Genomic DNA, 27,653 nt, shown 5'->3' on the forward strand with positions numbered 1-27,653 from the left:
TATTTATAGGGTCAAATGGAGTCAGAGCTTCTCCTCAAGCTTCAATGTGGGATTGGGAGATGGTTCATGTACGTGGCACATGGCATTGACCACTTTATTAGGTACATGAGGTTGATAGTGGCGTCCCTGTTTTACTTTGAGGAGGCACCAAAGTTCGTGGAGTACTTTATATGGTGGGTGCAGCCTACACCACCTTAATATTTCCATGTCATTCCTGTGGAGATCATAGATATCTTCTCTTTGTCATCTTCATCTTTTTCTTCATGAATGTGCCAGACTACATTTTAGGGCCACTTGATGCCGATGAGGAATTTGAGCATGAGGTGTCAGCCTCGCTCGCCCCAACACCCATTGAGGAGGATACAGAAAGAGATCGAAGAGGACCCAAAGATTTTAGAGGATGACCTATCCAAGGCAACAAAGGAGCCTCTTGATCTTATTATGGAGGATGGTGCAATGGCAGTCAGTGGGGAGCTTCCCTATGAAGTAGGGTAGCTTGTGGAGGAAAATAGTAAGGAGGATCCCGATGAGGATAGGTGGGATGTTTCCTCAAAGGAGTTCCGTTGTTAGGGACCTCTTAACTATTGACTCTTGACTCACCCTTTTTGCATATAGTTTCTCCCTTAGGATTAGGGTTAGTGGTGATTGCTCTATGACTGAGTGTCTTCCTTTCTTTTGCATATGTATGGGTAGACTTAGGTTTCAGATATTCTATATGTACTTGTGCTCATCAACTTTTTATCATGTATTTTGGGACCCCACACTATGATATATCCTTGGTTTCAAACTTAGTACTTATTGTAATGAATCACTCTTTATTATATATTTCAACAGTTTTAGTTTACAACACTTCTTCTTCTTTTCATTCAAAAAAAATGTTATGGTTTATTTTGAAATGCATTTGTTTGTATTGAATGATTTATATTCTCAATACGACTTGTATGCATAAAGGATTAAAAAAAGAATTACTCACATTTTCATAAGGTAAGATATTTCCGCAAGTGGATTAATGCACAAGATTACATTAAAAATGAGTTTACTTTAAAGGAAAAGTGCATGTTTATTCATAATAGATTTTAGGATGGCACACTATCATTCAACACTAGCTGGTCAGCACTGGACTTCTCAAACATGCAGTTTCCATTTGCTAATCACTTAAGTCTTATCCTAACATTACTTTATAGAAAAAATAAGGTATATAAAACAAGTCCAATTATCAAGTACGATGAATTAGGCAGAATGACAGAGGAAGTCTCTGAATGTTTATTACCAAAGTAGATGGATCAATTGGAGCCTTTCCATCCTTCCAAGTTGCACCTAAATATGTTCTTAACTACATGACAAAAAATACCTAATAGAACAATCATGAAATTATAGTACTAACACTTATTTATCAATTATATGATCTTGGGAGAATGATGAACATAGCAACTTAGTTATAGTTTTGGTCAACAAAGTATTTACCAAAATAGGTGATTTTTGTCATGTAGGAATGTAAGAGGCACCACCATAAGTGACATCTTGTGCTTTTTGTTTGTCTTGTAGTAGGAGGCACCACCTTGGAATGCTTCATCCTATCAGGTATTTAGCATCAGCCAAGCTGACGCTAAATACATGCTTAATGACTAGATTTATAGGCCCATTTTCATTCAATACAGGAAAAATTAAAATTATCATTGTAACAATGTTTTAATTATTGTTTAACCTTTCACTATATAATTGTATGTCATTGTAAACTTTGTGATTATAATATACTCTTCGTTTTTCACATATATTTTATAATCTTAACTAAACTTGAAATAAATATTAATAAAGTACATAGGAATGAAAACAGAATGGGTAAGTTTATTAAACTTATTTTTTTTAAAAAAAGTTATTTTTAATAAAATAAGTAGGTTTTTATTTTTCTGTTTTATAATTTAAAATAGGCATTTTGTGTCGGCTTCGCCAACACTAAATTGAGTGAAAATGTGCATATAAATCTAGTTGTTAAACATATACTTAGCGTCAACTTGACTGATGCTAAATACCTGACAAGAAGGAGCATTCTAGGGTGGCACCTCTTGCAATAGGACAAACAAAAAGTACAAGGTGTCACTCAGGATAGTGCCTCCAACATTCTTACATGGCAAAAATCACCCATTTTGGTAAATACTTTATTGACCAACCCATTATGGTAATTAGTTTTAGTTTTTAACTCATTTTGGTAAAAAAAAAAAGAAGGCCCATATGCCAATCAACCAATACACCCACAACAAACAAAAAGAAAATCTGATAAAATTAAGGAAATTATGACATACATCAAATTAGGGGGGAAAACATCAACATGCTAAGGAAAAAATAAAAGGGACCTGGAAACACCTTTTATGCAGAACCTCCTTAATCCTCCAATAATCATTTGTGATTTGAGATGGAATGTGTCTTATAAAGACTCCATGGATTGGGTTTCTTTACATACATCAATCCAAGACCAGAAGAGAACAAAACCGATGGTTGTAGGAGGTTCTTGAATCTATGACAAAGCCATGAAGTGAGCATCGACGGGGATGAGGACATGAGAAGGTCTTAACACTTTATTCCACTGGCAATGGATGGCGACACCGAAACAACCTTCATCCTTCTTCGGAGATTCAATTCGTTAAGTAAGAGACTTCAACATGACACATACTATAAGTTCTTAAGTTTCTTATCTAGTTTCTTAAGTTCTCATACGATATCTCTTTCATTCCTTATTACACCTCTATGACCTTTGTAATTTGAAAATATGATATCTAGAGTTACACTAACTCAATTAACTTGTTTCTTATCTCATTTTAAAGTTAATTATATTATCTCCAACTTTTATGTTTACCCCAAGGCCTAATTTAGAAGTATACTATGCCTAAAATTACAATCTATATGAAAATTTTACTTATTATTGACAACTCTCCCCTTGTTCAATAATTTGATCATTTCTAGAGTCATACACAATAATTTTAAGTGAGACCATAGTCATTAGTCATCTAACATCCAGGGCTACAACTTGCATGAAGACCACTTTTCCAAATTTGGACTCTATAATTGAGCTTTGGTCATTGTAATCGATTACAATAAACCTCAGGTTAACAAAAGAACCTCAAGGCTCGATTTAATCGATTACAAAAAACTTAGAACTAAAAAATTAGCTCATGTAGTTCATTTTAATCGAATACCATGTAGTGTAATCGACTAGGATGATGCTAAAGTGCAGAAAACACAATTTTTACACCAAAACCTTATCTTTCATAAAAAAGAAAAATCATTCCTTTCAATCCAAAAAGTTCAACAACGAGAACTTAAGCTCCATCGAAGCCTTTTCTAGCATTACAAATCACCCACAAAGTAAACCACAACATCAAAACCACATATCAATTTCAAATTCAATTATCTAAACATCAAACCACCAATAATAACATATGAAAGCAAATCACAACTCCATAGCCGTCAAATAGACATTGTCACACATGAAATCTAACATACAAAGAGAAAAGGTGAAGCTTCCCTTACCCATTCAAACTCAAAAGATGAATTTGTTAAGAGAAAGAGGAAAGGAAAGAACTTTGGGTCCAAAGAGGAAGCTTTCCTTAACTCCACTAGCAATTCACACTATAAGGACATTATCCATACCCAAAACCAATCCAAAGTCAGATCCAAATCCAAAAACTAAGCCTTTTCCATGGAACCCCCATGTGTGATGCCCTAGGGAAAAAGAAAATGGAATATAGAAAAGGGAGGAGAGGTGCTTACCACACTAAGGGACAAACAATGAACACGAAAGAGAAGAGAAAAAACCTACTTTGAGCAAAACAACAAGGTTCTCAAATCCTCAAGGAATGAGTGTTCTTGGAGAGAAAGAAGAGAGTAGAAGGAGCTTTGGTGTTGTGTTTTAGATTCTTTAGAGTTTAGAGATGGTTTATAACTCTAAGAATTCCTCACTTTCACACTTAAGTCTTCCTATACATACCCACCTTTCCAACATAAACTAAAGTTCATGCTCTTAAGCCCAAATCACTAAAACTCATTAATCAGGTACACACATAATCAATCACTAATCATAAATTAATTAATTCATTCAAGCACTTAAATTAAATTAAATTACTCTTGTAGTTTAATTAAATCACTTATAAAATCAATTATGGAAAACATAATGTTACAAGATATATATCAATTGGTTAGGTTTAAACTAATTTCTAGTATAAAAATTTCAATCTCATAAAATACATATTATTAAAAAAATTGTTTATATTATTTATAATTATTTTATACAATTTCCAAGTATATATAATTTTATAAGATTTAAAAGTAAAAAAAAATGTTATTCTATCTTAGGTATGAAGTTGTATTAAATACTCGAAAAAAATTATCAATAGTCTTGCTTGACTCGAGCAGGATTGTTTCCCGTGAATGATACTTGTGGTCTTTATAATTAAAAAAACAAAAACTAATTTATGATATTATTAACCAAGTAACTAAAACTATTTTATAATAAAAATTATTTAATAATTAATTTTAATATACTTTATTATATATTCATGTAAAAAATTAATATTATTATATAAATATTATCTAGAAATTTTTTGCATATGAAGTTATTAAATATAAAGTCAAATATTATTTTATAATAAATATATTAATTAATTAAATTTAAATAAATGTTTAGCATAAAAATTTAAAGTTAATATTTATTTATGACATTATTAAAATTATTTTATATGATTTATAAGTAAAAATAATTTTATTGAATTTTAAAGTAAAAAAAAAAAAAAGAGTCTGAGGGATATAGTTATATTAAATCCATAGACAAAGAAATTTGCTACCTATAATAGTCCTACTTAACTCAAGTATGATTGCCTCCCCATGAATGATGATTATAGTCTTTATCATTAGAAAACTAAAATCAATTTAATTTATGATTTATTAATGAAGTAATTTAAAATTATTTTGTAATGAAAATATTTTTAATAAATTAGTTTTAATATATTTATTATATAATCATGTAAAAATATTAACATTATTATATAAATATTCATCAACAAAACTTTAGTATATGAAGTTATTAAACATAGAAAATGAACATATTATTTTACAATAAATATATTAACTAACTAGAATTCAATTAATGTTTAATATAAAAAAATTAAACTTCTTAATATAAATATTATTCAACAAAAATAATTTTGGTGGACTTGAGAGTACAAAAAAAAATATTAAATCTTAGGGATTAAGTGGGGTAAATACTCAGAAAAAAAAATTGTTATTCTTAATAGTCCAACCTTACTACAACAAAAATATCTTTCATAAATGATACACCAGGTCTTAATCAATAAAAAAACTATAATTTATTTAATTTATGATATTATTAACAAAATAATTTAAAATTATTTTATAATAAAATATATTTAATAAATTAATTTTAATATACTTTATTGCATATTCATGTAAAAAAATAATGTTATTATATAAATATTAATTAAATGGTTTTTAGTATATTAAATTATTAAGTATAAAGTAAAAAATTATTTTATAATACATATATTAAATAAATAAATTGAAATTAATGTTTGGTGCAAACAATATTTTTAAATTTAAAAATAATTTTCAATCAAAGAATTAATTATAGAATGCATAGATAATGAAATATGTTTGCAGTTATTATTGTTTATGAAAAAAAGTAACAAAATTAAAATAAAAAGTGCCTATTGTTTTTAGTTTTTTAAATGTTATTAATGTATTACTTTTATCAATATAAAAATGAATATTTTTTCTTTCAATAATATAAATTATTATTATATATTTGTCAAACACAATATATACTTATTTTTATGCTTTTTTTCTAAATAAAAATTAAATTTACGGATAAAATATAAATATTTTATTTATTTTTTATTTCAAATTCTTTTTTAAAAAACACCCATTTTATTTCACCATTTTGAATAAAAAATTTATCTACCTTAATTTAATTTTCATATATGAAATGTTTCTTATTTATTTAATTCTTCTGACAAAGGGATTTTTGTTTTGCTTTTGTAATTCTTAAATACTATTAGTTTTAAAACAAAAAATGTTTAATGATTATTATTTTATTTTATATAAATTTTAAATATTTTTAAAATTGATAATTTAAATTATATACATATAATTTAAATAAAATACTACATACAAATATAAAATCTTTGTAATTTAAATGAACATGTGTGACGCACAGTTTTAAAATCTAATTTTTATCAATCTCTACGTAATTAAATTTTATTAACTCTTTCTTACAAATTAAAAATCTAGATTATATGTCAAGTAAATATTAGTAGGGACTTTTTTTATCCCTAATAATCAAGTATCACGGTTTACAATCAATTGAACTAAATTTCCTTAATAAATATATGATACTCTAAAAATGTGTAATAATTTCTTGTGCAATATTAAATGACTCATTTTATTTCGTCAAGTCATATCTAAAATATGAGATTTCAGTCATCTAATTTTCATTTAAAAATTTTGATTTTTTGTATTATGTAAATGCGTGAAACGGCACCCACGTCAAGACATTGAACAATGTCACGTCCCTCAAAATCTAAGGTTTTTTTATGATAACAAAAACATTAAATTTTGTATGAACTAATGGTTTTAGCCAAGTGTTACTGGAATACACTGTTGCTTGAACGTATGGTAAAACTCTTAAACTCATATGTTATAACTCTTTAAGCAACCACAAAGTGGAACTTGTTTTTGTTTAAAGCCATATGTAGCATCCAATATGTTGTAAATAAACAAGCATCCAAACTATTTGTGGAAACCAATACCAAAATTATTTTGTTTTATTCAAGCTTATTTGGGCATTCTCTCTTTGCAAGCTTTGGATATTTTATTCAACCAAACTGTTAATTAGAAAAACACGAGTGTTTTATTAACAAAAGAATACTTTGGTGTTTTCTTAATCTCAAGGGGAGACTAAGAGTGTCTCAAGAGTGGTCTAGAGAATACTTGTAGTCAAAAGTAGTCAAAAGTGAGAGAGTAAAATACTTGTTTGTAATCAATTTGTGACTAATGGAACCCTTCAAAGATTTTAAGGAGAATTGGATGTAACTCACAAGTTTGAGTGAACCACTATAAACATTGTGATTTTACTCTAACTTTTTATATAACCTATTTATCTAAAGTTATTCCTTTCACATTGGATGCACAAGCTTTGCAAAAATATCCTTTTGAGAAAAATCTATTTTTAAACTCTTGAAAAAATGCTCTCTCCAAGAGCATCTCTTTTAAACCCTTATTAGATTTGCTTTTGTGTAATCCTGAAAAAAAGCTTTTAAAGTTGTCTTACACACTATTCTATCTCCCATCTAGTATGTTACTTGTATTTCATGTTAGCAATTTTGGCTCATATATATATATATATATATATATATATATATATATATATATATATATATATATATATATATATATATATATATATATATAAAATATGTCATGAAAGGCTAATTATGTAGATACCATTAGTGATATTATAATTTGATGAGAGGCCAAATTATAATTATCAAATTTGGGATAACCGATGACAGTTACCAATACAAGAGGTTATGATCCCTATTTGTAGAGAGAAGTGACAGAATGTACCGTTTGAATTCTTTTCTCTTTATCCCCATCAGAAGAGAAAATTCACAGAAGAACATAAAGCTCTCTACATTCAAAAGATTATAAAACCAATCTTGATCCTCATCAACCTTTCATCATTCCATTATGGCTCATCCATGTATGCTTCCGCATTTAGTTTTCATCATGATTTTGAGTATGGGAACACAATGGAGTTTCATTTATCTTTATGCAGTAATTTCTCTCTACATGGATAGAAAACATGTGGTTAGGATTGATGATCGACTGTTAGAATCAAATTAGGTTAATTGATTGAATTCCAACAAATTGGTATCGGAGCCACCCATACTTGATTCATGTATGATTTTGGAAATTTTATTTATTCAGGTTGCTGGCATATTCTAAATTTTAAATGAATTTAGATATTTTGCATATTGGTGTTTGATCTTACCTTTTACTAAAGCGTAACTTCCAACAATATTTAAATGCACCGCTCATTTAAAGGTTATAGTGCATCGTTAATATATATATAACTTTGTGCTTGTTTTTACTTTTAGAGGCCACTACAGTAAATTAAAATAACAATCATGGGCTTCTAAAACTTAAAATAAATAGATAAAGTTAAAATAATTTACTCTAGGAATGTTTTATTTTTGGATTTGGTGCATCAATGTTCAAAATTTAGCTACGATATATCATTTTAATTGTTTAGCATTTAAATGAGCTAATTGAATCAAGATATCACCAAAGTGACCTCTCATGTGTAGATTGTTCATAAAAAAATGTTAACGTGTGTGATTATTTATATGAGTGGTGATTGGCCCAAAGGAAAGTTACCATTTAACTAATTTACATACACACCTGGGATGTTAAATGATAATTATGAGGTTTTGCATGTGAATGATAAATCACATCAAAAGATGGGTTTGTTATTTGATATGCTTTTATTATCAATGTTTGAACATTACAACAAGGATTTCACTAGCAATCAATACCACTGTCCAAAGACTTGATATTAATGGTGCACTAGATATCTTGAGATGGGTTATACCATTATTTAAATGCATTGATGACTGTTCTGTGAGCTTATTGTATTATTTGTTTTGATCTTTCAAGTTGTTGCTTCTATATCTACTAATCTAAATTCGGTTTCGGTTCTTAATGGCACAAATCTTAAGGACTGGGAAGAGAACATGCAAATTGTTCTTGGCTGCATGAATTTAGACCTTGCATTAAGAATTGAGAAACTCACTTCTCCTATGGATTCTAGTACCTCTTAACAGAGGAAATTTCATGAAAAGTGGGATCACTCAAATCACATGAGTCTTGTGATCATTAAGCATGACATTCCTAAGGTCTTTAGGGGTACTGTTTCAGATAATATAACTAGTGCTAAAAAATTCCTTGCTGAAGTTGAAAAGCGGTTTGCAAAAAGTGATAAGGCGAAAACAAATACTCTTCTTCAAAATTTAATTTCCATGAAGTATCAAGGCAAAAAGGAATACATTATGGGAATGTCAAATATTACTTCAAAATTAAGGGCACTAAAGCTTGAGCTATCAGAAGACTTGCTTATTCATTTAGTGCTAATTTCTCCACCTTCACAGTTTAGTCAGTTTAAGATCTCTTATAACTGTCAGAAGGAGAAATGGTCTCTTAATGAGCTCATTTCATACTGTGTGCAACAAGAGGAAAGGCTGAAGCAAGAAAGTACTGAAAGTGCTCATGTTGTAAGTACCTCTGAAGACAAGGGCAAAAGAAAAAGAACTGAGGAGCCCAAGAATGAAGCTGCTAAGGGTCCAGCACAAGAGAAACAAAATGAAGGTGACAACTGTTTCTTTTGCAATAAGCCTGGGCATGTAAAGAAGAAATGTACCAAATATCATGCTTGGGGTGCAAAGAAAGGTATGTTTCTTACTTTGGTCTGTTCTGAGGTTAATTTAGCTTCAGTACTTAGAAACACTTGGTGGTTAGAGTCTGGTGCCACTACTAACATCAGTGTTTCAATGCAGTGTTGCCTAAGCTACCGGAAGCCAATTAATTCTGAAAGATGGATATATGTTGGAGATGGTAAATAGGTGGAGGTGGAAGCTATATGGCATTTTAGATTATTATGTACTAGTTTTTATTTGGATTTGAAAGACACTTTTGTTGTACCGTCATTTAGACGAAATTTGGTTTTGGTTTCTTATTTGGACAAATTGGGTTATTTGTGTTCATCTGGAAACAATGTGTTTAGGTTGTCTTTTAATTAAAATATTGTTGGAAATGACATAAGCGCTTAGGTCACATTTCTAAGAACAAAATTAAACGACTTGTGTCAAACAGAATCTTGGATTCCATTGATTTCACAAGCTTTGATGTTTGTGTTGAATGCATTAAAGGTAAACAGACCAAAAGCAAGAAATTAGATGCATATAGAGCTACAGACGTCTTGGAATTGAAACATACGGACATTTGTGGGCCATTTCATACACCTTCATGGAATGTTCAACAATATTTTATATCATTCATAGACGATTACTCCAGATATGCATACCTGTTTCTTATACATGAAAAGTCACAATCTCTGGATGTGTTCAAAACATTTAAGGTTGAAGTTGAAAATCAACTCAACAAAAGAATTAAGAGTGTCAGATCTGACCGTGGTGGTGAATACTATGGCCGATATGACAGTTCAGGTGAACAACATCCGAGGTTTTTTGCCAGGTACCTAGAGGAATGTGGAATCGTCCCACAGTACACCATACCGAGGTCACCTAGCATGAATGGTGTGGTTGAAAGATGAAACAAAACTCTTTAAGGTATGGTAAGAAGCATGATTTGTCATTCTAACTTACCAGAGTCGCTCTGGAGAGAGGCACTAAAGACTACAACTTACATTCTAAATAGAGTGCCAACCAAGGCAGCTGCCAAAATACCTTATGAGCTTTGGGTTGGGCAAAAGCCTAGTCTGAAACATTTTCATGTATGGGGATGTCCAGCTGAGGCAAGGCCTTATAAGCCAAATGAAAGGAAATTGGACTCCCGAACAGTGAGCAGCTACTTTATTGGTTATTCTGAAAGATCCAGGGGCTATAAATTTTATGATCCCAGATTAAAGACAATTTTTGAGACGGGAACTACCACATTCTTTGAGGATATTGAGTTTGGGGGGAAGAATAAGGTAAGAAACTTTGTCTTAGAGGAAGAATCAGTAACAATTCCAGAACCGATTCATACAGTTGCTTTTGATAAAACAAATTCAGAACCTCTACAAGATATTGTTATTGAATCTCCCACTCAAGATAATTTGGTCATTCATGAAGAACAAACTCAAGATCCTCAAGAATCTATGCTTCATGAGCCAATACCTTTGTGGAGATCTATAAGAGAAAGGAGAAGTGCTATTCCAGATGATTATATGATATTTCTCCAGGAACATGAGGAAAATAATTGTATGATGGAAGATGACCCAGTCAACTTCCATTAAGCCATGCAAGATTCCAACTCAGAAAAGTGGATTGAAGCAATGAATGAGGAGTATAAGTCCATGCAAGACAAAAAGGTTTGGGAACTTGTCCCATTACCAGAAGGTGTGAGACCCATTGGTTGCAAATGGATATTTAAGACCAAGCGGGATTCCAAAGGTAATGTGGAGAGGTATAAGGCTCGTCTTGCGGCGAAGGGGAAGAGATTGACTTTAAAGAAACTTTCTCTCTAGTTTCATCGAAAGACTCTTTTAGGACAATCATGGCTCTTGTTGCACATTATGATTTGGAGATTCATCAAATGGATGTCGAGACAACATTTCTTAATGGCAACATTGATGAGACAATTTATATGGTGCAACCAGAAAACTTTGTGTCAGGAGACCCAAAGAATATGGTTTGCAAACTAACAAAATCCATTTACGGGCTAAAATAGGCATCTCATCAATGGTACAACAAATTTCATCAAGTAATTCTCTCATTTGGTTTCGAAATGAATCTTGTTGATGATTGTGTGTATCACAAATTCAGTGGGAGCAAGTACATTTTCTTGGTCTTATATGTTGATGACATACTACTTGCCACTAATGATATAGGCATGTTGCACGAAACCAAGAGATTTCTATCAAGAAAATTTGAAATGAAAGATCTTGGTGACGCCTATTGGACAAGTGACCTTAATAACTTAAGATGAGAGGGGTGAATTAAATCTTACAAAATTTCTCACTAACAAACTTTTAACCCCCTTTTAAACGATATGCTCAAAATGTAGAAGAAGAAGAAACAATCAATTTAATAATGTTCTTTAAACGTGCAAGACAAAATTGATTGCAATAAGATAAATAAGATAAGGGAAGAGAGAATTGCAAACTCGATTTATACTGGTTCAGCCACTTCTCATGCCTACGTCAAGTCCTCAAGCAACCCAATTGAGATTTTCCTCTATCTTTATAAATCCTTTATAGACTTTGAACACACCTTGGGATCCCTCACCCTTGAGTTCAAGATTCTCCAAGAGACAACCAGTCTCTTGATTACAATTCTCTAAATCCAGGAGACAACCAATCTCTTGATTACAACTGAGTTTCTGAGATGAAAATACTTCTCTCCTTTAGAGTAGATGATACAAATTGAAGATCCTAGAGGAATTTCTCTCTTTTAGAGATGATAATACAAATTGAAGTTCCTAGATGAATTCTTAATAGGTTTGCAAGTGTTTGCTCAATAGTTGTTGAGAGAGCATTTGACAGTTAAGTTCTCTTAGAACATCTATCTCTTGCTTTTCGAAGTTAGACACACATATTAACATATATATAGGACCATTGTTCCTTTTCAAAATGGTTTGAAGAGATGTATCTTTTCAAAAAGCTTTTCTGAAATTTTCTCACTAGTAATCGATTACAGGTTTCTGGTAATCAATTACACGGTTAGATTTTGAAGGGTCATGACTTTTCAATTTGAATTTCAGGAGTTTCATTACTGGTAATCGATTACAAATATCTGGTAATCAATTACAAGATTCAAAATTCAAATTTCAAAACCCTTTTTAAAAGCTGATTTGTAAACTTGTCTTCTGGTAATCGATTACACTGTCTGGTAATCGATTATCAGAGCCTTTGATCTCTTGGAAACAATTTGTTTTAAGGCAAAAACCAATCAACCAGTGAGATTGTTTGAGGCCTTATCTTTTTCTTGATCTTGTTTGTTTGACTTTGAATTAATCTTGAATCAATGCTTAACCTTTGAATGTTTGTTGAAGCAACCTTGTTTGATTCTACTTTGACATCATCAAAACTCTGTATTCATACATTCACATTCTCCCCCTTTTTTATGATGACAATCATTATCAAGTGAATTCTTTTCGGCATCATCAAAACCTGCATGATTCACATTCTCCCCCTTTTTGATGATGACAATCATTATCAAGCAAATTTGTTTTAGCATCATCAAAACCTAAAACATGCATGATTCACATTCTCTCCTTTTTTGACGATGACAACCATCTGTAGGTTAGGAGTAAAAAGAATATCTATTTGGGTCGTTTACTCCCTCTTTATTTTGCAATGATTGCTTATGTGAAACAGTTTTTCATATATTTCATATATTAAAAAAATTGTCTCAAAAGAATTAGATAATTCACTATCTTATCTTTTTTCTATTTCTCCCCCTTTGTCAACATAAAAAACAAATCATGAACAGAGAGAAGAAAATCATTTAGTAGTTTATAATGAATTAATAGAGTAGAGCATGTCATATCGTTCAATGTATCATTTCTTGGCCTAATAGATTTAGTCTCATCAAAAGCAAATATGAGAATCAAATGATACCAAAATGCCTTTATCCCATAATTGATGAATACTTAATAAAGTATGCTTAAGACCATCAACAAGTAGAACATTTTTTTTATGGAGATAGAGGGATTCGTACCTATTTTTCCAACTCCAAGAATTTTACCTTTGTTGTTGTCTCCATAGGACACATGTCCACTATTTTTGGGAGAAATATGAATAAACTTTGATGCATCTCCTACCATGTGTTTGGAGCAACCGCTATCAATGTACCAACTTTGCTTCAAGGAGTCCTTCATTCATATAATCATATTTTGACTTTGGTACCCGAATTTTCTTGGGTCCTTGAATGTTAGTTTTGACTAAGGATCCTTTTGGAACCCATACCATTTTTCCACTGCTACTACCATTCTTTCTAATATAACATGTTGATGGACTATGACCTTTCTTACCATAGTAAAAGCATGTTGAACAAGTGGAGGCAAAGAAATTTTTATACATCTTTTGTTGATTTTCAAGATTATATCCTAATACAGCCTTATCAAGAACACATCTATGTTTGCCTAATATAACATCTAAATTATTTTTACCAAGAGTAAATTTGGCAAGAGCAATTTTTAAATCTACAATTTCTTCTTTGAATTTATCACAACATTCACATGAATGAGATGCTTTATTGTTTTCTTGTACTAAACATTTTATAGATGATTGGTCTTTATCTACTGATTTTAATGTTTTAACTTTATATTTAAGATTTTCTAACTCTACATTTAACTTCAAAATTTTCTTTTTCTAAACTTGAAATGGTTTCTTAGAATATGAAACTAATTTGGCAAGTTTGATAGATTCTTTATGCAAGACACTGAATGCACTTGAAGTTCATCAAAAGAAATAGATAAGTCATAGTTAGAAGACATTACCTCTTCTTCGCTTTCATAGTCTTTGGTCATGAGGCCCAGATTTATGATTTCATTTTCTGAATCACTTGATGAATCCATGTCATTATCTTCCCAAGTGATGTATGCTTTATTTTCTTTCTTATCTTTGAAATTTTTCTTGTCGGATTTTTCCATTCTTCTTTTAAAGACAAGACAATTAAATCTCAAGTGCCCGGGTTGATCGCATTCATTGCATTTCAGAACTAAGGAGGAATCTTCTCCTTTCTTCTTTGATTGAAGTTTGATCTCCTTTAATTTCCTTTGTTTCTCTGAAATTTATTGAATCTCTTCACAAAAAGTCTGAAATCACCATCTTCTTCTATTTCATTCAAGTCCTCTTTGTCACTTTCTTCTTGAATAGAAGATGAAGCTTGAAGTGCAGTTCCTTTCTTTTTCTTGTCATTTTCTTCATGTTGATTTAGTCTCATAAGTTCTATTTCATGTTCCTGAAGCTTTCCAAAAAGAGTTGCAAGAGTCATGTTGGCGAGATCTCTCGATTATGCAATTGCTGTTACTTTTGGTTGTCATTGCCTGCTTAAACATCTCAACACTTCGTTAATGAGATCTTCATTAGGAAATATTTTTACCAATGATGCAAGATGATTAAATATATGTGTAAATCTCTTTTGCATATCTTGTATGGTCTCATATTGATTCATTCTAAACAGTTCATATTCATGTGTGAGAGTGTTTCAGATCTCTTGACATCAGTTGTGCCTTCATTGGTTACTTGTACTGTATCCCACATTTCTTTTGCATTTTTACAATTTGAAATTCTAAAATACTCATCCATGCCTAATGTAGAAGTAATTATATTCTTAGCTTTTAAATTATATTGAACCCTTCTTTTTTCATCTTCATCCTGCTGTTCTCTAGGTTTTTCTATAGTTGCATTTCCCACTACCATTGTAGGAGTGAAGGGACCAATTTCAATGGCTTCCCATATATTTAAATCTATGGCTTCTATAAAGATCTGCATACGGGTTATCCAATAGTGATGCCCCTCGTCATTGAAAACAACAGGCCTATTAATAGAATTTCCCTTAAGAAATGAAAAGTTAGATGAGGCCACAATTATTCTTGAAGTTTTTAAACTTTAGACAAGAATCCTGCTTTGATACCACTTGTTGGACAAGTGGCCTTAATAACTTAAGAGGGGGAGAGGGTGAAATAAGTCTTACAAAATTTCTCACTAACAAACTTTTAACCCCCTTTTAAATGATAGGCCCAAAATGCAGAAGAAAAAGCAACAATCAATTTAATAATGTTCTTTAATCGTACAAGACAAAATTGATTGCAATAAGATAAATAAGATAAGGGAAGAGAGAGTTGCAAACTCAATTTATACTAGTTCGGCCACTTCCCATGCCTACGTCCAGTCCTCAAGCAACCCACTTGAGATTTTCCACTATTTCTATAAATCCTTTATAGACTTTGAACACACCTTGGGATCCCTCACTCTTGTGTTCAAGATTCTCCAAGAGACAACCAATCTCTTGATTACAATTGTCTCAATCCAAGAGACAACCAATCTTTTGATTACAACTGAGATTCTGAGATGAAAAGAAAGACTTCTTTCCTTTGGAGTAGATGATACAAATTGAAGATCCTAGAGGAATTTCTCTCTTTTAGAGATGATAATACAAATTGAAGTTCCGAGATGAATTCTCAATAGGTTTGCAAGTGTTTGCCCAATAGTTGTTGAGAGAGCATTTGACAATTAAGTTCTCTTAGAACATCTCTGTCATACCCTAATTTTGTTCAGGGACAATTGTTTGATGGCATGCAACCTTTGTTTGACCGCTTCGAAGTACTTGGCACCCTTTGTTGCACAATACGTGAAGTTCCGTAACATGCCGGAGATCAAAAGGAAGCATTGTTACACAATTCGTGAGATTCCGTAACATGCCGGAAATCAAAAGGAAGCATTGTTACGCAACCCGTGAGGTTCCGTAACATTCCGAAAGCCAAAAAAGGAGTAATTACGTGACCTGTAAGGTTCCGTAACCTTACGGAAAGAAAACAAGTATCGTTACGAAATTCGTAAAGTTTCGTAACATTACGGAAAAAGAATCACCAAAAAACAGCAAGGGGGTGTATTTAGTAAAAAAGGGGTGCAAATAGCAACCAGTCTCAATTGGGCCTTCCAGGATGTTCCTCCAGAAGCAACCTGGCTCACCGAGGCGAGCTGGGTGGCAAGCTCCTCCCCTGTTTTCCTATAAATAGAGGGAGGAATGAAGGAGAAAGGGGTTCAGCCCTTCTGGTATTTAGGGATCACTTAAAATTAGTGAGAAAAATTGTTTCCGTGAAGAAAATCCAAGCCGAAGCGCTTCCGTAACGTTTCCGTGGGTGATTTTGCAAAGATTTCCAACCGTTCTTTGTCGCTCGTCGTTCGTTCTTCGTCGTTCTTCGGTCTTCAACCGGTAAGTTCCCGAAATCGAATTTTTCAATTCATTCTATGTACCCTTGGTGGTCCCCATTTGTTTCGCGTACTTTTATTTTCGTTTCATTTACTTTCCATACCCCCTTTCGACGTGCTTTAGTCATTTACTTAAGTCATTTTCTCGCCTAATCAAAAATAAAATAAATTTCCGCTGATCATTTGATTTGTAATATCCGTTAATTTCTGTTAAAATGAAATCTGACCGTTCGGTCATGTCGTAACCACGTTGGAAACCAAAAAGAGGTAAAATAATAATATAATAATAAAAAAATATCTTTTAGTAAAATAAACCAAAAAAACAATCGTACGTTTCTCTTTGGGATTTCTCTTTCTTAATTGAATTGACTAATAACTAAAGTGAAACTAAGGCTAAAATCAACTTGCAAAGTCAAGCTCGTCCGCAAAAAATCACTAAAAAGGATTTTAAGGTTCGATACCTCAGTTTTTCTCACCAAGTAAAAATGGATCATTTTAAGGTCCAACGCCTTAAAAGGACCACTTTCCAGGTAAAAAGAATCGCTTGATTCGCCCTTTTGAAAGAACTACGTAGGTCTGATTTCCTCTTCGATGGAGGGTACGTAGGAGTAAGAGCCCCGCTTTTGTCGACCTCAAAAATAAAATAAAAAAATAAAAGTTTAGATACATAATTTCACACAATTCTAATCTAAGGTTGTTGTCCTTTGGGACAAACGTGAGAGGTGCTAATACCTTCCTCAAACGTAAATACAACTCCCGAATCTGGAATATTCTTCATGACCGGTTTCCTTTGGTTTTTCTGACGTTTTCCACAAATAAAAGTTGGTGGCGACTCTGCGCATTTTCCTCCTTTGGAAGACACACCCGTGAGCCTCGCCTCGCTGGCCCGCAAAAGGGTAGGTTGCGGCAGTTGGCGACTCCACTGGGGATTGTTTTTGTGAGTTAGGCCTATTTTAGGAAAGTGTGGAATTGTGAAACTTTGTGTGTGCATTTTTTGAACTGTGTAAATATAAAAAATGTTGTCTTTTCCACATTTTTACACTGCATTCTAAGCACCCACGAGTTTGAGTAAAAAAGGGGCCCTATACCCGGGTCCATGGGAATCTAAGGAGTGGAGGTGAATCTATGGTCATGCTAGGTCTCCGACTTGCTTGATAATAGTGAAACCTCATGTAGAGCTTTCTCTCTTTATAATGTGTTGTCGCTGGTATTCCATACCACCGCAATATTATTATCTTGAGTGATGATACCTCTAGAAAACAGCCATGTGAGATATGGATCGTTGGGAGTAGTTGTTAGAGACCCCTAGATATTATCCTATAGGTCCCCAAATAGGGGCATGGAGCAAACACACTCTGTGCCATTTGTTTTCATGCATTCTTCTACGAATAACACATAAATTATAGTTTTGTTGTATAGCTAGTGATATCTTGTCTCTTTAGAGTAATGTGTCACTTTTTAATGCATACGTTGGGGCGCCGCAATGCCTAGAACGTAGTATTAAAAAGATGGATCTTTTTCGATCTTGTATATGTAAATTACCACTTGTTTTTCTTTCGTTTCATGCATGCGCATTGCATCATTCATATCGGAGCCTTGATTCACCCCTTTTTAGGTAAATGATGGGGACAAATCAAATCGGAAAAAGATTCTATCAAGTCAAGATTAAGGGCCTAGATGTCACCAGCCTTAAGGAGTTGGGACGGTTGATGGGATCCCTCCAAAGGAAAGCCTTCCGCAGAGTGTACGGAAAGATTTTAGATTTGGCCATAGCAGAGGTATTTACGAAAGCCGTTGTATCCCTCGCTCAATACTATGACCAGCCGTTGAGATGCTTCACGTTTGGGGACTTCCAAATAGTACCGACTGTTGAAGAATTTGAGGAGATTCTAGGATGCCCTCTTGGGGGAAGAAAACCGTATCTTTTCTCCGGGTTTCTTCCCTCCTTGAGCAAGATTGCAGCTGTGGTCAGAGATTCGGCGAGAGAGTTGGATCGTATGAAGCAAACTCGAAACGGCATAGTGGGCCTACTGTGGAAATATTTGGAAGGCAAGGCAAGGGATATGGCGAATCAAGAGGAGTGGGTCCCGTTTGCGGATATACTAGCTTTGCTAATCTTTGGGGTTGCCCTCTTTCCAAACGTGGACGGTTTGGTGGACCTAGCCGCAATTGATGCTTTCCTTGCATATCACCATAGCAAGGAGAGCCCGGTGGTAGCTATCTTGGTGGACTTATTTGATACATTTGACCAAAGGTGCGAGAAGAACAGCGCATGGATTGTCTGCTGCTTACCCACTCTTTGTGTGTGGTTGGTTTCGCACCTATTCCAACAAGACATAAGGCACCCGTGTCCGCTCCAAAGTTATCGCTCGTGCGTCGAAAAGAGAAGAGTAGATTGGGACCAATACTTGGTTGGGATAGGAGGCAGAACAATCAATTGGCTTCCTCGATGGAAGGAAGGAAATGAGGGAGTTCTCTTCTCATGTGGGGACTACCCAAACGTTCCGTTGATAGGGACGAGGGGTTGTATTAACTTTAATCCCGCAGTTGCTATAAGACAGTTAGGGTACCCCATGAGGGGAGCATCGACAGAAGAGAGCCTCTCGTCTTTCCTTGTGAGAAATTTCGGTGCGCAAAATTTCAAGATTGTACAAAGAGTCCACAAGGCGTGGGAAAGCCCGTTAAGGAAAGATAAAAAAACTTAGGGGAATCCGTAATGGCATCATCGGTGGTTATCATGAATGGCTAAGAGTTCATACACGAGGGTTAGATTGGCTCTCCAAGTTGAAAATTATCAACGAGAAGAACTTTGAAGCTCCGGAAGAGGATGAAGAAGTCCAAGCTCTAAAAACAGAGCTAGGAAAGGCAAGACTCGCCAAAGAAAATTTCAAGTTAGTCGCTACAGACATCCGGAAAGAGTGTGCCGAGTTACGAGAGGAAAATGCGGCTACCGCAAGAGCCCTCGAACGAGAAACCAAGAGGGCTCGCAAGGAAGAGCATGGCCGAGATTAATTCTGAGGAGTTTTGTGGGGCAGCAACAATGAGCTCAAGCTCCGGAGAGAGGAAAGAGACCAGTCACGAGTACATGGCATGGTCTTAAAGAAGGAGTTAGCTGCTTGCTCAAGATCCAAGAGGAGTTTGGCCCAACACTTAGAAGCCACGGAGCAAAGCATGCTAGCTATAATAGGGCAGTACAAAGAAGAGTTAAACCAGTCTTTGACCCATGAACAAAAACTAGTAGAGGACTTCGCACAAGCGTACACCGAGAAGGAAGCAAGAGAGAGGGTGATTGATGCATTGCATCAAAAAGCGACCATGTGGATGGATAGGTTCGCCTTGACCTTGAATGGAAGTCAAGACCTCCCGCGACTACTAGCCAAAGCAAAGGCCATCGCCGAAGTGTGTTCAGCCCCAGAGGAAATTCATGGGCTAATCAATTATTGTCAACACATGATAGATTTAATGGCCCATATAATTAGAAACCGTTAGGTTCTGTTGTAACACTTTTGTATGATCTTGGCTAGATAAAAGCTTTAGTTCCTTTTTATAAAAAGAGAAGTTCTGAAACTCATCACGTTGTCTAAAAAGGCCTTGAGGTGGATCCAAGTGCTCTGATCATTCATTAGCATATTCATGTTTTGGTGGCATGCTCACCACTGTTTGTTTCTTTAGGGAACTCACCATAACTAAAAAAGCGCAAAGGCACCCCTATAACACCCGATCCAGAAGTAAGATGGATAACGAAGAGGGAGTGCAAGAACAGATGAAGGCCGACCTATCGGCCTTAAAAGATCAGATGGCTTCTATCATAGAGGCCATGCTAAAGATTCAAAATACTATAGAAGATAATGCTACGGTGGCCGCTTCCAATACAACTAGGGAAGCGGAACCGGTGCTACAGCCCGCAATAAACTCTGGCCGAGACAGAAACGCGACGGGTTTCAATCGGAGGTATAAAAGCCTACCCTTATGGTTTTCCTCCGGACTTCACTCCCCGTACCGCTCCAGACGATTTGAGCCAAGCCCCTACCTTCGAGGGGCAGCTCCCTCCTCATGCCGACTATCCTCTGCAGGAAGATGATGAAGGAGATGCCCATTTAGGCCCTCTACTTCCCCTCAAGGAACCGGCCCCCCATGAGTTGCCCCATCCAAACATAGTCCGCCACATCCCGTCTCCATCCGCACCCGTTAAGGAACTCGTTCCCATTGCAAAAGACAAGGGAAAGATTGATCTACTTGAAGAGAGGCTGAGAGCGGTAGAGGGCCTTGGCAACTATCCATTCTCGGACTTAGCGGATCTATGTCTGGTACCTGACATCATCATTCCTCCCAAGTTTAAAGTACCAGATTTTGATAAATACATAGGGACGACGTGTCCAAAAAGTCATCTTCGGATGTATTGCCGAAGGATGGGGGCATATTCTACGGACGAAAAGCTGTTAATGCACTTCTTTCAAGACAGCTTAACCGGAGCAGCAGTGGCGTGGTACACCAATCTGGAAGCTTCTCAGATCCAGTCATGGAAAGACTTGGCAACTACCTTCATTAGGCAGTACCAATACAACACGGATATGGCTCTTGATCGGAACCAACTTCAGAGCATGACCAAGCGAGAACATGAGTCCATTAAAGAATATGCTCAAAGGTGGAGAGACCTAGCAGCCCAAGTTGTCCCACCTATGAATGAAAGGGAAATGATCACAATTATGGTAGATACGTTGCCTACGTTCTACTACGAGAAGCTGATAGGATATGCTGGCTAACTTTGCAGACCTCGTCTTCGCTGGAGAAAGAATCGAGTCCGGACTGAGGAAAGGCAAGTTTGAATATGCCTCCAACTATGCCCCCAACAACAATAGAAGAGCCCCAGTGGTGGGCACACGGAAAAAGGAAGGAGATACCCACGCGGTCACCACTGCCCCAACATGGATGAAAATGCCCCCAAATGCCCAAAACTCATACCAACACAACCACCTGAACTTTTCGATCTGAGCCGGAAGTTCCTTCCCAACTCAAGTGGAAGGGCCTCCCACGACAGAAAAAGCGCCTGCCCAACACACAGCTCCAGCCATTCCCAGGCCAGCCAATAATACAACTCCTGGCGCGAGCTATAACAATGCACGACGCCCCCCGAGAGACGAGTTCTCTCCTGCTCCCATGGCATATTCCGAGTTGTGGCCCTTATTATTGGAAAATCATTTGGTGGTGGCCATACCCGGGAAGGTCTTCCAGCCACCATACCCCCAAGTGGTACAACTCAAATGCCACATGCGCATACCATAGTGGAGCCCCCGGACAAAACATTGACTCTTGCCTGCCATTCAAGTATAAGGTGCAACACCTAATAAATGCCAGCTGGCTATCATTTCAAGAAGAGGGTCCCAATGTTAAAACCAATCCACTAGCCAGTCATGGAGGAGCTAGTGTAAACGCCATCGAAAAGGATAGGTCGTCAGGGTCAAAGAGATTAGAAGATGTGGCTACGTCTAGATGATTCATCTACCAGTCGCTGCAGGAAGCATGCATGGTCTCTCGTGGCGGAGGCGAAAGTGACGAATGTCTGTTTCATCTCGGGGAATCACACGACATGGAAACCTGCCCCACGGTGGAAGAGTTACTTCAACGGCTCATGGACTGGGGGCAGCTCGAAGTGTCCGAGGGAGATAGGGAAGAACCGCAGATTTGCATGCAATCGACAGAAAGGAAGGTTCCCCCAACCCCCAAAGCCCTAGTAATATGTTTCACTAGGAATGTGACCGGCTCCAGGTCCAAGTACCCCCCGACAGTGCCCAAGCCAACACCATTTTCCTATCAAAGCAATAAGGTCGTTCCATGGAAGTATACCCCTCCCGCTTTTGGAGAAAGAGCTGCAACCGAGGTTGACTCCTTGTCAGCCAAGATGACCAACATTACCGGCCTTAGTGGCGTAACCCACAGTGGTCGGGTGTTCGCTCCCCCTCACTCGGCGGAATTGCCCTCCAAGGGGAAAGCACCCATGATCCAAGAGCCCACAGACGTGGCCACCCCCTCAAAAGAAGTGGATCCCCCGGTGGTAAAAGGAGTTGAAAAGAAAGAAGGTCTTCAAGGAAAGGCGGTGACCTTGGAAGAGGCTTATGAGTTCCTTTGTCTCATCCAACAAAGTGGGTTTAAAGTAGTTGAGCAACTGAATAAAACTCCGGCAAGGATCTCTTTGCTCGAACTGCTCATAAACTCTGAGCCTCATCGTGCACTATTTGTAAAGGTCCTCAACGAAGTCCACGTAGCACACGACATCTCAGTCGAGGGTTTTGAAGGCATTGTTAATCATATAACTACCAATAACTATATCGCGTTCGCGGAAGAAGAGATTCCCGTTGAGGGGAGAGGGCACAACAAAGCTCTACTTGTGTCTGTCAGATGCATCGACCATGTCGTCGCTAAGGTGCTCATCGACAATGGTTCAAGTTTAAATGTGATGCCAAAGACCACCTTGGAGAAGCTTCCTTTTAATGCGTCACGTCTAAAACCAAGTTCGATGGTAGTACGAACCTTTGACGGTAGTCGGCGGGAGGTGATGGGGGAAATCGACATCCCCATTCAGATAGGCCCCCACACTTGCAATGTGGTTTTTCAAGTGATGGACATAAATCCCGCCTACAGCTGCCTTTTAGGGAGACATTGGATTCACGCGCTAGGAGTGGTCACCAGAAATTGAAATTCACGGTTGGTGGACTCTTGGTGATAGTGTCAGGCGAAGAAGATATGTTGGTGAGCTGCCCCTCCTCCGCGCCATATGTAGAAGCAGCAGAGGAATCATTGGAAACAGCTTTCCAATCCTTCTAGGTGGTGAGTTGTGCCTCTGTGGAAATGAGTCTGTTGCTACCTTGTCTTTCTAATGCGGCCCTGATGGTGGCACGGGTAATGCTCAGGCACGGTTATGAGCCCGAAATGGGTCTGGGCAAGGACAGCCACGGGAATGCCGATGTGGTCGACATTAGCGGGAACCCGTACAAATATGGGTTGGGGTATGAACCCGGGAAGAAGGAATGCGCCGTCAAGACTCCGGGCAGATAGGGCATGGCCCGTCCATGTTAGCCAGTGTTTCACAAGTGTCGGGATAATGTTTGAGGAAGAGGTGGCGGCAATAGGAGAGGAATCTCCACAAGATCTGCCAAGTTTCGTGCGACCGTGCCATCCCAATTCCCAAGTGGGGAACTGGTGCGGGATGAGCCAGTCGGAAGTCTATACCGCTGATTCAATGTAATTAGAGGCTATAGATTCCTTTCTCTTTTGTTTTGTGAAATCTACCTTATTAAATAACAAAGAGATCTTGTTTCATTTGTTCTTGCGATTCCACCTTTTCTCATATCATTTTGCATGTTTTTATTTTTTGTCTTGAATGGTATAGATGTGAGGGTCAATTCTTTGAGGATCCTAACAATGAGGGTTTGATAATCGATTTTGACCGAGAAGTAAGTCAAACAATAAACGAAGAAGAGGAAGAGGACGTCCTTTCACCAGAGTTGGAAAGATTGATTGCTCAGGAAGAACGCGAAATGAAGCCTCACCAAGAGGAAACCGAACTGATAAACTTAGAGACCGGAGAGGGAAAGAAAGAAGTGAAAGTAAGAACTGGTATGACCGCACCTATCCGCCAAGGTTTGCTAACCCTTCTTGAAGAATATCAAGACATCTTCGCATGGTGGTACCAAGACATGCCAGGTCTGGACCTCGACATTGTGCAGCATAAGTTGCCACTGAATCCTGGGTCTTCCCCGGTTAAGCAAAAACTACGAAGGATGAGACCCGAAATGTCTTTGAAAATTAATGAAGAAGTGAGAAAGCAGTTCGATGTGGGTTTCTTGGCTGTAGCTCGATACCCGGAGTGGGTAGCCAACATTGTCCCGGTCCCAAAAAAGGACGGCAAAGTGCGAATGTGCGTAGACTATCGGGACTTAAACCGAGCTAGTCCTAAAGACAATTTTCCCTTACCACACATTGATATACTGGTAGATAATACAGCCAGGTTCACCCTTTTCTCCTTTATGGATGGTTTCTCAAGGTATAATCAGATAAAGATGGCACCCGAAGATGTGGAGAAGACCACTTTTGTCACCCTGTGGGGAACATTCTGCTACAAAGTGATGGCCTTCGGGCTGAAAAATGCTGGGGCAACCTATCAACGTTCCATGGTAGCTTTATTCCATGACATGATGCATAAAGAGATAGAAGTCTACGTAGATGACATGATTGCCAAATCTCGGACCGAGGACAAACACCTCGTCAATCTGTGTAAGCTGTTTGGAAGGCTGCGGAAATACCAACTGAAACTAAACCCCGCCAAGTGCACCTTCGGGGTAAAATCGGGGAAGTTATTGGGATTTATCGTGAGCCAGAAAAGGATAAAGATAGATCCCGAGAAAGTGAAGGCCATTCTTGAAATGCCAGAGCCACACACGGAGAAGCAGGTTCGAGGTTTCCTAGGCAGGTTGAATTACATCATGAGATTTATCTCGCAACTCACCCCTACCTGCGAGCCCATCTTCAAACTATTGCATAAAAATCAGGCGGTCTTGTGGAACAGAGACTGCCAAGAGGCCTTTGAAAAAATCAAACAGAGCCTCGCGAATCCCCCGGTGCTCATGCCACCTGTAATAGGAAGACCTCTTTTCCTGTACATGACTGTGTTAGACGAGTCTATGGGGTGCATGTTGGGTTAGCACGATGACTCTGGGAAAAAGGAACAAGCCATTTACTATTTAAGCAAGAAGTTTACCGCCTGTGAGATGAATTACTCAATGTTAGAAAAGACGTGTTATGCCTTGGTATGGGCGTCACATCGTCTTAGGCAGTACATGCTCAGTCATACCACGTGGCTTATTTCCAAAATGGATCCCGTGAAATACATCTTTGAGAAACCAGCCCTCACGGGACGAATCGCTAGGTGGCAGGTACTACTATCTGAATTCGATATTGTGTACGACACCCAAAAGGCGATAAAGGGGAGGGCCTTGGCAGATTATTTGGCCCAACAACCCCTCCAAGATTATCGGCCGATGCACCCTGAGTTCCCGGATGAAGACATCATGGCCCTATTCGAAGAGAAGCGGACGCACGAGGATATAGACAAATGGATTGTTTGTTTCGATGGGGCATCTAATGCTTTGAGCCATGGAGTAGGGGCAGTCCTTGTATCCCCAGATGATCAATGCATTCCTTTCACGGCCAGGCTAGGCTTCGATTGTACCAACAATATGGCCGAATATGAAGCGTGCGCCCTTGGGGTTCAAGCGGCCATTGATTTTGACGTAAAGCTACTCAAAGTGTATAGAAACTCGGCTTTGGTAATATGCCAGTTGAGAGGAGAATGGGAAACTAGGGATCAAAAGTTGATACTCTATCCAACTCATATCTTGAAGTTAGCCGAATTCTTTGACGACATTTATTTCCACCACATACCTCAGGAAGAGAACCAAATGGCCGATGCATTGGCCACCTTGGCATCCATGTTTCAACTTGCCCCACATGACAATCTTCCGTACATTGAATTCAGATCTCGGGGCAAGCCGGCACATTGTTGTGCGATAAAGGAAGAACGAGATGGGAAACCGTGGTATTTCGACATCAAACAATATGTTGAGAACAAAGAATATCCACCAGGGATTTCCGACAATGACAAAAAAACGTTAAGGAGATTGGCTACTGGTTTCTTTGTGAGTGGTACCATCCTGTACAAACGAAACCACGACATGACCCTCCTGCGATGCGTAGAGGCCAAAGAGGCGAACTACATGATTGAGGAAATCCACGGGGATTCATTTGGGACACATGCCAATGGGCATGCTATGGCCAGGAAGATCCTTAGAGCAAGTTATTACTGGCTCACTATGGAAAGCGATTGATGCGCCCATGTAAGGAAATGCCATAAATGTCAAGCGTACGCGGACAATGTCAATGTTCTGCCACATCCTCTGAATGTCATGTCCGCCCCTTGGCCTTTTTCCATGTGGGGGATAGATGTCATTGGGGCCATCAAACCCAAAGCTTCGAATGGTCATCGCTTCATTCTCGTGGCGACAGATTATTTCACCAAATGGGTCGAAGCGGCTTCTTATACCAATGTCACGAGGAGTGTGGTGGTCAGATTCATAAAGAAGGAACTGATTTGTCGATACGGACTCCCTAGGAAGATCATTACTGACAATGACACCAAACTGAATAATAAAATGATACAGGAAATGTGCGGGGATTTCAAGATCCAGCATCATAACTCCACCACCTATCGGCCAAAGATGAACGGGGCTGTGGAGGCTACAAATAAAAATATTAAGATTATTCAGAAGATGACGGTGTCATACAAAGATTGGCATGAGATGTTGCCTTTTGCCCTGCATGGATATCGAACCTCGGTACAAACTTCTACTGGGGCAATGCCATATTCCTTGGTTTATGGGATGGAAGCGGCACTCCCATTTGAGGTAGAGGTCCCTTCCCAGAAGATACTAGCGGAATCGGGCCTAGAAGAATCAGAGTGGGCTCAAACACACTACGACCAACTCAACCTTATTGAAGGTAAGCATTTGACGGCCATGAGCCATGGGCGCCTGTATCAACAACGGATAAAGAACGCGTTTGACAAGAAGGTACACCCACGCAAGTTCAATCAGGGGGACCTTGTCCTGAAAAAGATATCCCACGCTGTTAAAGATAATCGAGGGAAGTGGGCCCCGAATTACGAAGGACCTTTCGTTGTGAAAAGGGCTTTTTCTGGGGGGGCTCTGGTGCTCACCAAGGTATGTTTTATTGCATTACTTTCCTTAATTTTTTAAATAGTGATCAAGGGGTTCCCGCAGACCCTAAGAGAATAAAGGTCATTCCTGAGTATCCCACTCCACCAAGTATAAGGGAAATTTGGGACTTCAATGACTTAACAAACTTTTATAAAAGGTTT

The sequence above is a fragment of the Glycine soja genome, chromosome 5, assembly GCF_004193775.1.
Source record: "Glycine soja cultivar W05 chromosome 5, ASM419377v2, whole genome shotgun sequence".
Taxonomy (NCBI): domain Eukaryota; kingdom Viridiplantae; phylum Streptophyta; class Magnoliopsida; order Fabales; family Fabaceae; genus Glycine; species Glycine soja.